Genomic DNA, 16,760 nt, shown 5'->3' on the forward strand with positions numbered 1-16,760 from the left:
GAAATAAACGTGAATTATGTTAGATTCCGTGATTTTATGTCCGCCATCTTTGAACACAAATTACTGGAAAACGGTAACGGTACAAACGAAAATTTGAACGGCACAAACCGGCACTAACGAAATACTATATATTTCATATGTTTTTGTCATCCAGCATTATGTGGGAGGGCAGTTCCCCCAAATTTGAATTTGTCATTATGGTACAAACGAAAGAAGATGTGGCACAAAACGGCACAAATGTCAAATATTCTAGTGTCATTATTTTTGTGACGGTACAAAACTGTGGCGGCTGCGTCAAGTTGCCCCCCCCCCAAAAAAAAATCAATGTACGATTACTCGATATCCGTAATAGTAGAAACGAAAGTAAAAGCGGCACAATCCAGCACAAACGAAGGAGAATCTTATGACATATTTCAATCGTTTGTGCCATGTGGTGGGGGGCCAACTTGACAGGGCTGATATTTTGTCAATAAAAGGAAGGGGGGGGGGGAGGGAAGTCAAAACCATGTAATCTTGTTGGTGGAAGATATCATCAACACTGTTGTTATTTATTCCATGATCCGAGTTGAAAAATAAAAAAGGAATTCCCTTTAAAATCCGGTCTCTAATTATAATATACTTTTCTGCTTGAAAATAATTGGTAGTATGAAATCTTACGTTGAAGGTACAGTTTTTTAATAATATTTTTCTATTTCTCTTTCATTCTTTCATGTTCACAGTTACTGTACAATATGCTTCTGAGCTACTGTTGGAAAACGTTCTCTATACAATACGAGGGTGGGCTGGAAAGTTCTCGGCCTAACAATCTTTTTTTAATACATACAAACATAATTTTCCATAAGGTTAATACATTTATTCCAGAGATGCTCTAACGACATTATCGCATCCCTGAAGCTGTTTTCCGTAAGCTCTGGAACATACCCCTCAACAATTGCAATCATTTTCTTGATTCGATGAAAAATGTTGACAATCGAGAAATGAGAGCAATAATGATTACTACAGGGATAATTGAACGAATTCAGCAACAAATCAGCCTGGGTGAAGTGATTTAATTGATGGATAGGACAGGGGGTGTATAAATTTATAAGGGGCGGTTCTTTGAATATTCAGTTAGGATTAATTTTGAGTTTTGAGAAGAGATAGAAATCGGAGGAAACCAAATTCGGGGAATACAATGGATTTCCTAACAATTTTTTCAAATATCTTAATTTTCCTAGTGTCAAAACATTTTTATGGGCATGTGCATTGTCTTGATGTAAACTGATTTTTTTCTTCTGGAAAGCGGATATTTCTTTTATTTTTTGATCTAGTAGGTTCAAAATATTGGAATAGTATTACCCGGTTATTATTTTACTCTATCGAAATAATCAATAAATATAATCCCTTTAGCATGCCAAAGATCGATGTCATAACCTTTCCTGCTGATAAACTTTGTCTTTGGGAGGAGGTGGGGGGTTGTCCGAACAACTGGTTTCAGTTTACTGTTGTTTCGATTACTGTATGCAATAGTAAATCCAAGTCGAATCCATAGTTATAAATCGACGCAAAAAATGAGTTTCATTGTTGCTTAAACGCTCCAAACACTGCTCAGTGATTCCCATAAGAATGCGGTTTTGATCTATCCGCTAGCATACGCGGCGCCGCCTATCTTGCTGAAAGCTATTAAATAGGAAATTCGCAATTCTAACAGGTGCGGCAGTGAAACCGGCGATTTGGCAACCCTGGAAATAGTAAGTTACGTAAGGAATCAGAAAACGGGAGTGGTGCCATCCGGACAACAAACCTTTGCCATTGACACTGATATCGGTGTTCAGTCGAGATGGCGTCGTGGACCGGCGAACAACGCGCTTTTGCCGTGAAGGCGTTTTACAAAAACGATGCGCGGCCACGTACCTGTCGTTGTTTGAAATGTTACTCACTCAATGGTTGGAAGTTAGCTTGAAAGATAAATAAAATAAATCATGCTAAAGGTTATTGAAAGTTTTCAATCTTGTGTTCTGACAACTATTATTCAATCCCCTTACCTTTACTTTCCATGTGAATGGCTGTATGTGGAGAGAGTGGGTCATGGAATTGAACAATTAGCCTACTTGAATTGATACTAACACATAGGGCCTACTTTTTTTTTAAATGCTGCCAATTTATCATACAAACTCCTGTAACTATTTAAGGTCAGAGTGGGCTTTCCTTAAAAGAGGACCAATTGACATTCTTTGAAATAACCCTTCCGTGTACTGAATGCAAGTTTTTTTTTTGTTTGTTCATATATTTGATATTTTGAATGAGATTCTTAAATTTATTATTGTTATTAAAGGATCGTCCCTAATAGAATGCATGGAAATTATGCTTTCAATTGAGCAAGAATTGATAGAATGCTTGGCTTCCTGTATGCTATATCAGTATCCATTTCAAGCATGCAACACATTGGAGTTTGGCAAAAGGTATGTTGTATCATGTGTGAATGGAACACTGCACAAACTTTCACATAATAATTAAAAAGCTCCAAGTTTGTAGTTAAAATATTTTTTATTCGTCTGAAATATTCACATCAATTCGGTGCATAAAACAGGTGGTTGGGTCAGTGGCAATGCGGTTTTAGTGCTAGACCCATACTTTAATCACCAAACATTCAGAGTTTGAGTCTTTTTGTCAGCATGGATGTGGTTTGTTGTACAGTGAGATGCATAAGAATTGCAAAGTAAATTGTCCATCGCCATATTTATTGCCCTTGTTTTACGAAATGAGAACTTAAAAAATGAAACAAAATGTCAAACAAGCTGCTGAAAATTTCTACACCAGCACTTGCATACATAAAGAACACGAAAGATGCAAGAGAAATATGAATGATAATTGTTATGGAAAATTTTCTGACCCAATACTTGTGCATCCCACTGTACCATTTATTATTTAATCATAATATTGGTTATTTCTCATGTTAGTATTGTCTCTTAGATCTAAAAGATGAATGGTTTAAACACTGAATGCAGTACTGGGTTTACCATATGATTTGGCACACACGGAACGGAAGTAAGGTAAAGCCCCTCATGCACCATGACATGAAGGCACAGCGCAATGTGGAAGTTGGGCCCCACCAGTGCTGTGATACCATAATTTACCACAGCTATGCACTAAATTTCATGAAACGTTAAGTGGAGACCATGTTTCCATTAACTATGGATTATGTTTCTATTAAATATATGGATGAAATCTGCAAACTTCTCTAAAAATGTGGAAAACGTGGTGGAATCCTGATGATGATGATATATGGCATTTTACAAATAAAAACAAATATGGAATACATATTTTCATGATTGCATTTCAACATGCAGGTTACAGTACAGCATGTTATTGTATCTCCATTGCTTGTTTTAATTTTAGTTTTGTTTTCTGTTAACCACTTTAATAATACTCGTAATGACACTGAAAATGAAAACTTGCAAATACGTACATAAGAAGTTCTCTTCTTGTTTTGAACTGACATAATACAGACTTCAATTGTCTCATGGCAGTAAAGACACCCAACTAACTGGATTGTCATGGTTCACATAGGAGATGTACTGCGTAGAAATTTTTGCAAAGAAAATTCAGGCTTGACCAGGACACAAACCAAGGTCTTCGGCATACCATGTCATTGCTCTACGGACTGAAATAAACCAGGGCTGGCTTAGTAGCTAAGTTAGTATAGTTACTTTTTTCAAATTAGTTACTCTATGGGTAACTGGGAAGGGAGGGGGTGAGGCAGCTGAAACATGGTACTGATCACATCATCTCCACTGTAGCCAGTACAGAATGTGGAACCATGTGCCTTCATGGAATGGTGACAATTTCTGCCACCTTTCCACATATGTAATTATTTTTTGAGGGAACTGTATGAATGGGACACCCATCCTGAGCTCACGCACTACTGAACACCTTTGACAATGTTATTCTGTTACTTGAGAATTCATGAAATTTTAAATTTATGCTGTTGCAATTGCATTTGGTTTTGTATCAAATTCCTTAATTGTATATTTCTTCTCCCCAGATGATTTAATCCAGCAGAAGGGTCCTAAGTTAAGAAGAAAAAAGCACCAAGTGCAATGTAGTAATTAATTGACAAAATGCAAAGAAACAAGTGTAAAGTGAAAATAAATAAAAAGTAAATTATAATTATGTACTTGGTTGTTTTGAATAAATTATTTATATAATTTGAATTATTATATCTCATTTGAAAATTCCATTTTTAAAACTGAAAAGTATTTAAGAGGATTTCACCAATAGCAGGGATGGAAGATTGGTAGTAATGCCAGTAAAAGCCAGTTTTTTTCTTATTTTACTTATTTATTTATTAATTTTTATGTTGAATTGATTCTCTTGGGCTATCGATCAAGTGGGTTCTGCATCTGTTTCTGAGCTTTTGCGAATAATGCCACTATCTTCAGGCTAGAATTACTTCTTTACATTTAAACTGAAGATGAGAATAAAGTCAGATCTAGGAACTTCTGAGACTTTTGTAGAATTCATGTGGTCAAGGAGAGAGAATCTGTTCATCATTTGCCTACAGAAAAACTTCGGCTTATTATAGTATTGTGTGTGTTCATGAGTGCAATTTGTGATTTATTTGTTGCATTGTGAGGAACTTGAAGTGAAATTAATTTTTTTTCAGTTCAAGTACAGATATTTTTGTAATATTTCCTAATTTAAGTAATAATAATTATTGTACTAACAAAGTAGTCTCATTATGGAAATGTATTTCCATAAATGCTAAAACATTGAAATTTTAATGTTTGAGGGCTATGTTTTCCTTTCTGCTTTCTATTATGTTATTCACAGGGTTCCTGAATATCAGAAAACACTGAGAATTTGTTTTTTGCTTGGAAGGATTGTAAACATATTTCACCTTTTCCTCATAACTGTTTTTCTTTGTGAATGTATCATATCCTTACAATGCATTCGCGCACACATACATATTGTAGTAAACGGAGAGGTATAGTTTCAAGTCCACTTTATGTTCAGATAGGCTAATTGGGGCTGGACCTACAGTTTTGAAGTGGAATCCAAACCATTGCATTATGTCTCCACCAGGGTATTGAACTCAGGACTCGATCACAAGGTAAGAATAATAGCATTGTGCCAACAGAGGGCCTGGAAGTATCTAATAAAATAATTAAAACATTGCCTTCAAGAATATGTTAATTTTGTCCAATGAAAATGTATGTCATTGCTGGTTATGGAGTTGGTGGATGCCATAGAAATGCTATTTTATTAATAACACTGGTCAACAGCCAAAATGCGACATGAGTGATATATACAATTTCTAGTCAATATTGGTCTCCTAAATACGAAACTATAGTTACAAATCGCAATTGACTAATTATAATTGAGTTACAGGGCATTGTTGATTTGGAGAAGTTCTCTCTCTCTATATATATATATGGTATTGCATAGCTGTAAGAAGTAAATGTTGAGTTTTTCTTTTCTTATCTTATTTTTTTTTATTTGTTGTAAGGAAAGGGGAAACTGTTCAAGACCAGCCACAAAACCTCTTTATTAATTGTTTTGTGGGGTGTTAATTTGTGCAGACGTGATTGTGGCTTTATCAAACTAGGTAGAGTGTGTGCATTTATCAAATATCGTGTTTGCGTATTACGTGGTCCGTTTCTGGTAAGGTTGACATTTAATTAAATTGCTGAGTGATGTTAAAAAATGTCACGTAAATGCATTATCAATGCTAACAATGTCTTATGTTTGTGGTCAAATTGTGTTTTCTGGACAGCGGAAAAATATTACCCCTGTTGTAAGAACAGCCTACAATCTATATTTCGGTAAATACTGCAAATTCGGAGATGAAGATAAGACTTGGGCTCAACATTTCCGTTGTAAGACCTGCTACACGAATCTGCTGGACTGGATGAATCACAGAAGACCATTGATGTCATTTGCTATTCCCATGATTCGGCTGGAGCCCACTAATCATACAGACGATTGTTTATTTTTTTATATGGTCCCATCAATACAACGTATGTCCAATACTAAAAAGAAGACAATTGTATTTCCAAATATTCGTTCTGCTTCTCGTCCTGTGGTGCATAGTAATGAACTACCTGTTCCAACACCCCCTGAATCTTATTCCGTAGACTCACAAGACGAACCATACGATCCACAACCTTCCACATCTACAGATCCGGACTTTGGAGGTGATGTTAAACTTACAGAACAGCACAAGGTTAGCGAAGGCAGAGCTATTAGCCTCCAGACTTCAACAATGGAATTTTCTGGCTAGTAATGTGAAGGTGTCATTTTATCGTGACGGTCAAAAAATGTTGGAAAAATACTTTTCTACCGAAGGAGATCTGATATACTGCAGTGATATTAATGGTTTATTGGGGGCTATGGGCATTAAGCACATCTGCAAAGAGTGGCGGTTGTTCATAGATGCATCGATTTAAAGTCTAAAAGCTGTACTGCTTCATAACAGCAATCAATTGACGTCAATCCTTATTGGTTATTCTGTGTAAAAGAAAGAATCCTATGATAGCCTAAAATTCCTCCTTCAATCAATTAAATACAACAACTAGGTACATGCCTATGGAAAATATGTGCAGATTTGAAAGTCATTGCTATTTTAACTGAACTCCAACAAGGCTATACCAAATATTGCTGTTTCCTCTGCGAATGGAATAGCAGAGACAGAGTTTCTCATTTTATTAAAAAGGATTGGCCATTACGTCAAAGTATGGAAACTGGAAATATGAATGTACATAATGAAACTCTCGTTGAATCTGAAAATATTATACTTCCTGCACTTCATCTTGGACTGATCAAAAAATTTGTCAAAAAGTTGGATCGATACTCTTTGGTATTCAAATATCTACTTAACAAATTTCCAAAAATCAGTGAACAGAAGATCAAGGAAGGAATTTTTGTGGGCCCTCAAATTCGTCAACTTCACCAGGACGAGATCTTCGAACACCTGCTAAGTGATGTTGAGAAACGTACATGGAGTTCTTTCGGAGAAGTCTCCAACAATGTTTTGGGAAACAGACGTGCTGAAGACTATGAAAAACTTGTAAATAATTTGGTTTCATCGTATCAAAAAATGGGTTGCAATATGTTCCTTAAATTGCATTTTCTACTCTCATCTCAATTTCTTCCCGAAAAGTTGTGGGGAGGTAAGTGATGAACACAGTGAGCATTTCCACCAACAAATATCTGTAATGGAGAAAAGATACCAAGGGAAATGGAGTAGAGGAATGCTTGCCGACTATTGCTGGACAGTAACCAGGGATGATCCTGAACTTCACTACAAAAGGGAAGCAAAGAGGAAGCGGATTTAATCCCACGTAAGTAGTAAAGAACACACCATACAGTAGTATAGCAGAAAATAATTATTTTGTGATTAATGTAAAAACTATGATTCATGAATTTACTTGGAAAGGCAGATGGAAATATACCCACATTTTCTACTGTTCGCATAATACAGTTCAAGCGTAAAAGTCACATGCACACCAAGCATACGTCATTCCACTACGTTAGAACATTGGGAAACCCGACTTTTCGACAATACCTCGTATAATTCTTAAACCGGAAGTTGAGTGTCATTTTCATTGTCAGCATCGTGTTTAGCATCATGGATTGATAAAGAAAAGTGAATTTTCATCCATGTCGCAAAAAAAAAATTAAAATTTGTTGACCAGTGTAAGTTGTAATTCTTATTTTGGTGTTTTTGTTTCTTTTTGCATATTGGGTTAAATGTGATAATGATTATAAATGCTGGAATGGGTATAATAAATACAATGATACACTCATGTATGAACTGGATTTCATACCTGGCACATCTAGCTTTATGGGACGTTAGCTCACCAATCCACTACAGAATTCGTAGTTCAGTATTTCCCCCTAGTTAAACAGGTAATTTTTACTTTCTAACTACTGTCGACCTCTGCAAGGGTACGTAAATCAATTGTGTGTTGTGCAAATGTAAAATTCTCTCTATATGCCTTAGTATCGTGGAAAACGATGAACTGTGCTGCCAAGGAGTGTTTTAAGCACATACATTGGCAGTGAAATTGGAAATTTTATACCTATGTCAGAACAAAATCAATCATCAATATGTAATGTGAAAATAACTTTTTGACATTAAGTCTGGCCAAAAAAGTATAATTTTTTACATTATGCAAAAAAGTATTCCATCTAAATACAGCCAATTATTGTTTAAATTTCGGCATTATGCCGTATTTTTTAAAAAACAAACTTGTTAAAATTACGGTATATTTCCGTTAAATATACATGTATCTGTAAAAAGAAATTTACGGTCACCGTAATTTTTACGGTACTTGGATGGCAGCGAGAATTGACGGCCTTAGACCGTTTCTTCTACTGTCAACTTTTTACAGTGTAGTAGGATGGATTAGATAGCACCCAGCGCAAATGGTGGCATTAATTAAGAATGTGTTGTTTTCGTAGAGATAACAAGGGCTCCTATACCTCCACAAACAAGTAGAAGACTGGACAGGTACGAAGTGCACCGGAACGCAGACGAATACTAACACGATGAACTGCGTTGAGGATGCGAAGTTGAGAAGGACAAGCAGAGTTTGCACAAGACATCCACAATCGAGCTTCGACCTAATGAGAGAAAACAATAAATTCGAAAGAGAACAATGCGATCAACACCCCAAGATGTGTGAATTAACACGTAGAGAAGGTTGAAAACTCGTGGACAAGATTACTTAAGATGGCAGAGATGAGATTGCCAGGAGCCAAGATCCGCCGAAGGCTTGCATCACAATATTAGAGAAGTGTTAGCAGCAGCGGCTGCTGCCTATTCGCGCACTCGCACGTTCACACCCAAATAAATGTGCAATGTAATTAATTTGTTTTATTATATTCATTCATTGAAAGCCATTTCAAAACAAGAAATGTTCTCGGGCCACATTACCTTCCATTTACTTCCTTACGTCAGCTTTTCTGAGTAACTCGCGTCGGATGGGCGGCATGAACACAATTAGGAAGTGCACACAGCTGCACCTGGCTGCACAATGAAATGGCGCTGTGTTCAACGGTGGGTAGAGAAAGCAGAAAGGCTTTTATGGCTTGGATCAAGGGCTTTCGGACTCGCTTCGCACAAAGAATTGTGACATAGTAGCAACGGACATGCGCTGTTCCCTCTTCGTCATGTAGTGTTGCAAACTTTCCACTCCTTGCCGTGTGACGGAGTCGAAACTCGAGAACAACCCATTCATTATTGCAAATTGAGGGATATTTTTCTCAGCAAGGGAAATTTTGATCTCTCTCACCTCGCGCGGTTCTGAGCAAATCATTGAAATCCGAATGAGGGGAGGGCGGGAAAGGAAGGAGAAAGGGCGTTGCGTGTAGTGACAAGGGTACTATTCAACCATGCAAGGCCAGATGCGAAGAGTGTAATACGTTGATACAGTTGCTGGAAAAACAGTTTTATAAAATGTCAGCGGTTTGAATTAAAAACATTCACAATGTCCTAGTAATTGGTGCATTTAGACTCTCTGAATTGTATTTGGAAGTTCAAGGAAAATTTCAAATAATCAGAGTTTAATCTTGTAATTTTGTCACAGAACAGTCAATCCAATTCTTTATTCAGTGCATGGAATCTGTAACTTGTACTATTATGTCACTGATTTGAGATAATTTTTGAAAAGGTAAGAACTAGTTTCATTTGATTAAGGTTTCGAGGATCCTCATTACAATGACTAAAGTGAATAAGCACATTAAAAATAGTAATTAACTTAAGTGTACGATGAAATGTTTATGTGGCATTAAACTTGGGTTTCTTATGGGACATATTTACATTGAAGAAAGATAATATACATTATTAAAACATGGCAATTACACAAAATTCTGGCAATATTATTATCCTTTACAAACCATAGCAGTTTATCGGTATGCGAGAGATTTTGTCAGGTCGTCGAATGCTGAATTTTCTACAGGTCAAGAAAGAGACCAAACAACACATCTTCTCTCGTGCTCGATTAAAAAAAATCACTAGGGTATTTCGATTTTGTATAAACCTTATTTCTTAAAAATTTTCATGAAATATAACTCTGCTATCGTCTCATCATCAGGGAAAGGTGCGTCATAACTTGGATTGCGAATGAGATTAGCAGAAACGGGCAGGAATAATTGAGTGGGAATAACACTTCTTCTGGACGCGAGGCCAAGGTGCACACCCATAGACCCAGACCCCGAGCCGCCACTGGATGTTAGCCATTATAAAGTGTGTTCGAATTGATTGAGAAGTTCTGAAACTGTTGGACAAGTGTTAAGCACAAAGGAGCAGCAGCATTTACATCCATTACTGATGACAAGTTTGAACAAGTCCACACCATGATTCTGACGCACGAGTAACTATCGATAGAGTGGCAAGTCATCTGCACATTAGTCCTGTGTATTGTGATGCAAGCAAGCGTTTGGTAGATTTCGGTCCCTGATACACCTTCAGAGTACAAAAGAGGGATTACTGATCGCTGTTCAATGTGTTACAGTGTCTTTGACTCTGGTTGAAAGTTTATATTGCGATCACTTTCTCTACAAACATTGTAAATCCCAGTTGAGCTGTAAATTCTCCTTGACTGAAACATTTGTAACCATAAATGTTGCACAATGTAACTGAGCGCATCTATTGATTGATTGATTGATTGAATAGGTATTTTAGTCAACTTTATGCACATATAAGCTAACCTGGATTGGACCCACAGATTAAAGTGGAAACCGAGTCATTATGGCCCTCCATCGGGAATCGAACCCGAGACCCCTTGATTACAAGGCGACGAAGTTACCACTACGCCACCGGGGAGGCCCTAAAGCGTGGAAGTATCATTGTGTTTGCCTCATCATCTATTTCAAGATTTCTTCATTCGTTCTCATCGTCGGCATTAACCCAAGAGTTAAATGCCGCTCAAAATAACCCCAGAAAAAGATAAATAGTTCCGGACAAGAAGACTAATATCATACATGTTATGTTATTCTGTTATGTTAAATATGTTAAAATTTCTTCAGATTTTATAACATAGATTGGGAGGAAGAAAGGCAATATAAACCTCTAAATCTCGATGTAAAAATGAATATAAGATAACAGAAACATATTAATCTTCAAAGCGCGTTCGTTTTTACAACCGTTTAGGGCTCGTGGTTCCTATCCATGTGGGGTGAGTTCATTGATAGAAATTGTAAATGAAAATATCTTAATATTGTAGCAATTAAAGGCACATTATTTCTTATAACAAAGATATTAAAATACATTTCATTCATGTTAATTATATTTTTATTATTCTACTATTATATACATTAAAGCACGATGTGGGTGATTGAGACCGGGTATGCTACAAAGAACGTAATAATTATATTTCATATTCTTGTGGAACACTTAAACTATCTGACATCTTCAATTGAACATTCGTTCCCAGTTTGAAGTCATTTCTACAATTTTCGAAGCGTTATTTTTATTCTGTATGTTAAGTTTTCTAATTACGCCCCCCCCCCCCACACTTTCAATATGTTTTTAAAGAAAAATAGAAAACCGAATTTACACTGTGAAATTATAATTCAAAAATGTAAAATTGTCTTCAAAGTGTGAATGAATATACAGTTAAAGATATAAAAAAGTTTTATGTTCCACAATAATATTAAACATAAAATATTACATTGTTAGTACCAAATCGGCTGTCATAATCCTCAATTGTTCTTGCAATGGTTAAAAATGTTTAACAAAATTTTATTCAGTACATGTTGTTGAATTGATGTTTTAAGTCCACTTTATGCACAGTAAGGCTAATCGTGACTGGACCTACAGTTTAAAGTGGAATCCGAACTATGTGCCTCCACCGGGTATCGAACCCCTTGTTTACTAGGCGAAGACGCTACCACTGCGCCATCAGGGAGGCCCTATTCAGTACATGTGGCTGGATGGTTAATTCTAATACGATTTATCGCCATAAGTTATAGAACAAAATTTTATTACTCGTATTTAAGATTACATAGTCACAGAAATGTCCTAACCAATTTTGTAAGGTTCATATATCTAACAATTGTATTAACCAACGCAGGAGCATTGGACAAATGTTTAAAGAAATCGTACAGTAAGGAGGTGTAAAATCTTAATCATATAATAGTTTTATTGTCCAAATCACCAATTTTCTTGACCACAGTAAGTACAAATTTTCTAACATACTATTTGCAGTCTAATTTTAACCTGCTAGTGACCTGTGAACTTTAAATTTATCAGATGTATTGTTACAGACATGGATATTTTCTGATACATGTTACCATATTAAAGACTTTTTAAGTTTTCAATCCCATATTATGCATTATATCATTTACACAGAATCATATTACATGCTTTCTATTGTTTATGAGAACATTAATTTTTCAGGTGTCCATTTTATAGGACTAGGGTGTTAAGGAAGGAAGATACTGCTTTTTTTTTTATTTTCTGTTGTTATCCTCTAAGTCAAAATGAACCAATAAAAGCGAATATTATAAATATAATTTTATATTGTCAATATTCTAAACAGTGATGATACAACATGTACATCATGTCTGAAATGTTTGCTATTAAAAGAATCAACATAAATAACTGTCTACTGTAAAATTGAATATGACTTAGGTGCTTTTTTCCAGAATAGCCTAGAATTGACCAAGAGACAATCACCAATAATGTTGCTAGAATAAGGAATTGATTTGTTAAAATTATCTATGTCGGATATCTTCATTACATTATGTTCTGATTTATAGGATTTCTGTGGCATCACAACAAACCGAATTAAAGGACCAAAAGGCAAACTTGATGTAAATCATAGCATGCGTATCACTGAAAGGAAAACAAGAGCCTCTTCTCCCTCCTCCATTTTAACAGACTGGATGAGATTCGTACGTCATCACGACACTTTGCAGGCAAACAAATATGTCAAGAGGATCCAGAGGGGAGGGGGGAGAGTGGAGATGACATCGCCAGTTGTTCCGACATATGTGTTCGCGTACCTGCAATCGCTCCATCCTCTCATCGCGAGCTGTCTTCCTTTGTTAACAGACTGCGCACCTGTTGATTGACTAAGGAGTGACGTTCTGTGCTACGAAGGTTAGTACAATATCTTTACTTTCAAAATAATTCTAATATTTGATACAATATTTTCCTCGTTGCCAATATTATCCTGTGGCTAAAATGTCTATCTCTCCTGAGACAATCTTCAGATTCAGTTTTAAGTTGATCTTTATGGACTTTCCGAAAGAACTAGGAAGATATATTTCGTTACATTTTGTGAATAAATCTCTCATTCTCTCTCTCTCTCTCTCTCTCTCTCTCTCTCTCTCTCTCACTCACTTTCACTCAAGAAGTATTCATACTTAAATATAAATATTTTATTTTACTTACTTTCACGCATGTGACTTGGGGAAAACCAGGAGGGTTTTTACTTGGTAATAATTGCCGTTGGTGGCTCATTAAGTTGACTTTTGAAACTCGCCACCAAAATTCAGTTTGAGTCTCGGCCTGGGTGTTCTTTGTGACTGTTCCTTCATCAATTTCACCTAATAGTTATTCATCCTCATCGTAGCGAGCCAAAAGTAGCAGAAAAACTACACTGAAAGTGAACAAATAACAATATTATTCTCAAATTAGTAAATTTCCATACAGAATTCATTTCATTTGCAACCATGCAGAACATAAAAGCCTAATATAAAGTGATAGGGTTTCAATTTCCCATCCACAAAATAGGATTAAAAAACAGTTTCTCTGTCTTTGAAACCTAAAGCACTAACCACCACAACGCGAAGGTCGGTATATTGTATAGAATATTAATTTTTTTTTAGGTTTAAATTCTGTTCTATTATTATATAGTGGCATACTCATTAATTTCCACCCTGCTTCTCGCCTTTCTCGACAAGGGTACTTAGCAGTGTTATGTTTAAAGTTTCTTCTGCTCAGTTAGTAGACTAAATCAAAGATTAAGACATTACATCAACTCCAACAAAATAAATAACTCTAATTGCGACTGGACCTACAGTATTAAGTGGCCTCTGAATCAGTGTACAATGTGACTCTTTCATTAGAAGCCGATAGCGTTACCACTACCTATCAGAGTTTCTAATCTCCGCACAAAGATAGGTCAACCAAAATAGTATTGAGTGCGTAAGTAGTAGCAGGTTTTAGCGTCTCTCGCTTGGGTGGCAGAAAATTGTTTAGCTGTCTCCCCATCTTGCACTGTATTCATTGAGGAGCCATGATTCTACATGTTGGTAGGGGATGCATTAGATGTGAAAGAGGTAGTTTCTCGTTTTATTATTTTTAGTTTATACATATATGGGATGTAGCGTAAAGTGAAATTAAACTTTTACCTCCCTTAACGGAGTATTATAACAACTTCCCATACATTTCCTTCTCCACATGGATTTTTTCATGGAAAATTGCTGTTAATTCACGCATCAACTTTCCCACAATTTTATCTATCTCCGTCTGGTTAGGGACAGTAGAGGGGCCTGTGTTCAGTTCGCAGTAAGATATCTGACCATTCGCAAATGCCTAACAAGGCAAAAATAACGTGGGCAAATAACAGCTATCAACTCACTTGGATATCTGTAGAGATTGACGATATAGGAAATTTTATATCGCGATATATCGTCAAGTAAATATCGTCACAGACGATACGATTTGATATTTTTTCCGTATCGTGATATCGGTGATATATCGTCTCCAGGATATATATATTGCCAAAATATCGTGACGATATATCGTCGACACGATATATATCACCAAAATATAGTGACTATATATCACCGACATGATATGTATCGTCAAAATATCGTGACGATATATCGTCTAGTTGATACCGCCTGGACGATATATTTTCATTATCTCGATATATCGTCTGGACGATATATCGCCCAACACTAGATATCTGTCGCCAAGTTCACAGTCATCCCCGCTTGGGCTTATTCTCTATCGCACACCCTATCTATCCCCTTCCCTATTATACCCATGAAAAAAGGGGGCATGTGGAGAAGCACACGGGGAAGTCGCTACATGTAATAAATACTCCCATTATTACTTATAACTCTGACAACTTTTCCTCGCTCAGCCACTGTCACATCATAGCGGCTACTATGCCTCCAAATTGTACTGCCATTTCCGTGAATCCCTACGGTGTATTTTCAATTATTTGTCCCTGTGTATGCGTGCACACAGAGAGAGTTTCACTATCTCCACGGTTGCAAGGTCGCTATTATCACTCCCAGCAGTTGGTTGAATATTTTGCTGCAATAGCCTCCGATATCACAGACAGAACGTTGCTGGCAGAATTTGTTGCTCTGGCTCAAAGGAATTCTCAACATGGGTCGCGATTCAATCACCTGATATTCACATTTACAAGGTACGTATTAATTTACGCCAGTGTTTAAATTCTTAAGCAAGTCACTACTTCCTCCTTCACTGTCTGTTGAGAGTGGAACAATGCTTAAAAGAATAATGTTCACTGGTGTGATTAACCTGTTAAATTATAATTATTTATGTAATTATTGCAACAAAGTTCATTTAGGTTACACTTTTGAAAAGAAAAAACTCAATATGCTGACCAAGGCAGAAAATTTATTTTATTTTAAAACATAAACTAAACGTAACGTTTCAACCTTCTAGCAAGGTCTTCTTCAGACTCTGTACCCAGTACAAAATTTGTAGCGACAGAGTCTGAAGAAGACTCTGAAGGTTGAAACGTTACGTTTAGTTTATGTTTTAAAATAAAATAAATTTTCTGTCTTGGTCAGCATATTGAGTTTTTCATATCATGGAAACAAGATTTAATAGTGTTATAATTTTAAAAAGGAGATCATCTGCCACTTCCAGCAAGAGTTGCTGTTGACCTAACGCTGTGAGCACAATTGTAAAGGTACTTGAAAAGACATAGCGGACTCCGTTTTCGATAGCAGGTCTTGACCGCTGAAGGGTTTTTGGAGTTATTTCTACAGTCAGAATCCGATAGTAATTAAACGTTTTCGATTCACGTTTATCTTTATATCTATCAAATAATATAATCAATCCCTGGGCGGTACAACGGTTCAACAGGAGGCCTGAAAGTTGCAAAAGAAGTTCCAACTAGCATACGAAACCTATAATTAAGAGATCGTCCTCTCAAATGTCTGAAATTAACAACAAATATCTAATAACCATAGTGGGAGAAAGGTCGTCCATCTGCCAAACCTTAATGAATACTTCAATCCATCATTGAATCAATCTGTATTTGTGTTTTTGTTACTTTACATGGCTAATGTCGAAGATGAGGATGCGGTGGTTAGAAAAAGTTATCGGGGCACTCACAAATAATGCTCAGTTCGGGACTCGAACCCGAAAACTGACGACCACTTGACGCTCTGCGACACTAAATCAGTCATCCATATTTTTACCATAGCTGGTAATATTTCGCGTGTGGCATTTGAACTAAAACTTTGAGGTACATAGACTATAGACTGACTATATTATTTAGAAAAAGATGCTCGTGCAATCAAAATTGAATTCGTGACCATGTCTGGCAAGGGAGGCGTGTCGCTGATTTTGTGAAAAGAATAACTACTGTAAATTTACAGTTCTGAGCTATAAAAATATATCAACTACAAACTGGTATGATATTGCCTTTGGGCGAAATATCATTAACAAGCTTCAATCATACGAAAATTCCTGCAATCAAATTTGAATTCGTGACCATGTCTGGCAAGGGAAGAGTATCACAGATTTTGTGAAAAAAATAACTACTGTGAATTTA

The 16,760-nt window shown here is 36.3% G+C and overlaps 1 protein-coding gene across 2 annotated transcripts in view; it reads left to right on the forward strand.

Annotated features, from left to right (window-relative positions):
- The first annotated feature begins 12,976 nt into the window (after positions 1-12,976).
- LOC145988387 (neuroendocrine convertase 1-like) overlaps positions 12,977-16,760 on the forward strand; it is a 145,850-nt gene continuing 142,066 nt past the window's right edge. The window contains exon 1 of one of the 2 annotated variants that reach the window (XM_083123266.1): positions 12,977-13,090. The gene's annotated coding sequence lies outside the window, so the exon portion shown is untranslated. Of the gene's footprint in view, positions 13,091-15,278; positions 15,378-16,760 lie in introns of those variants that run through there. The other variant, XM_083123267.1, reaches the window with a different exon arrangement.

This window comes from Lepisma saccharinum, chromosome 5, assembly GCF_977018435.1.
Source record: "Lepisma saccharinum chromosome 5, izLepSacc3.1, whole genome shotgun sequence".
NCBI classification, from domain to species: Eukaryota; Metazoa; Arthropoda; class Insecta; order Zygentoma; family Lepismatidae; genus Lepisma; species Lepisma saccharinum.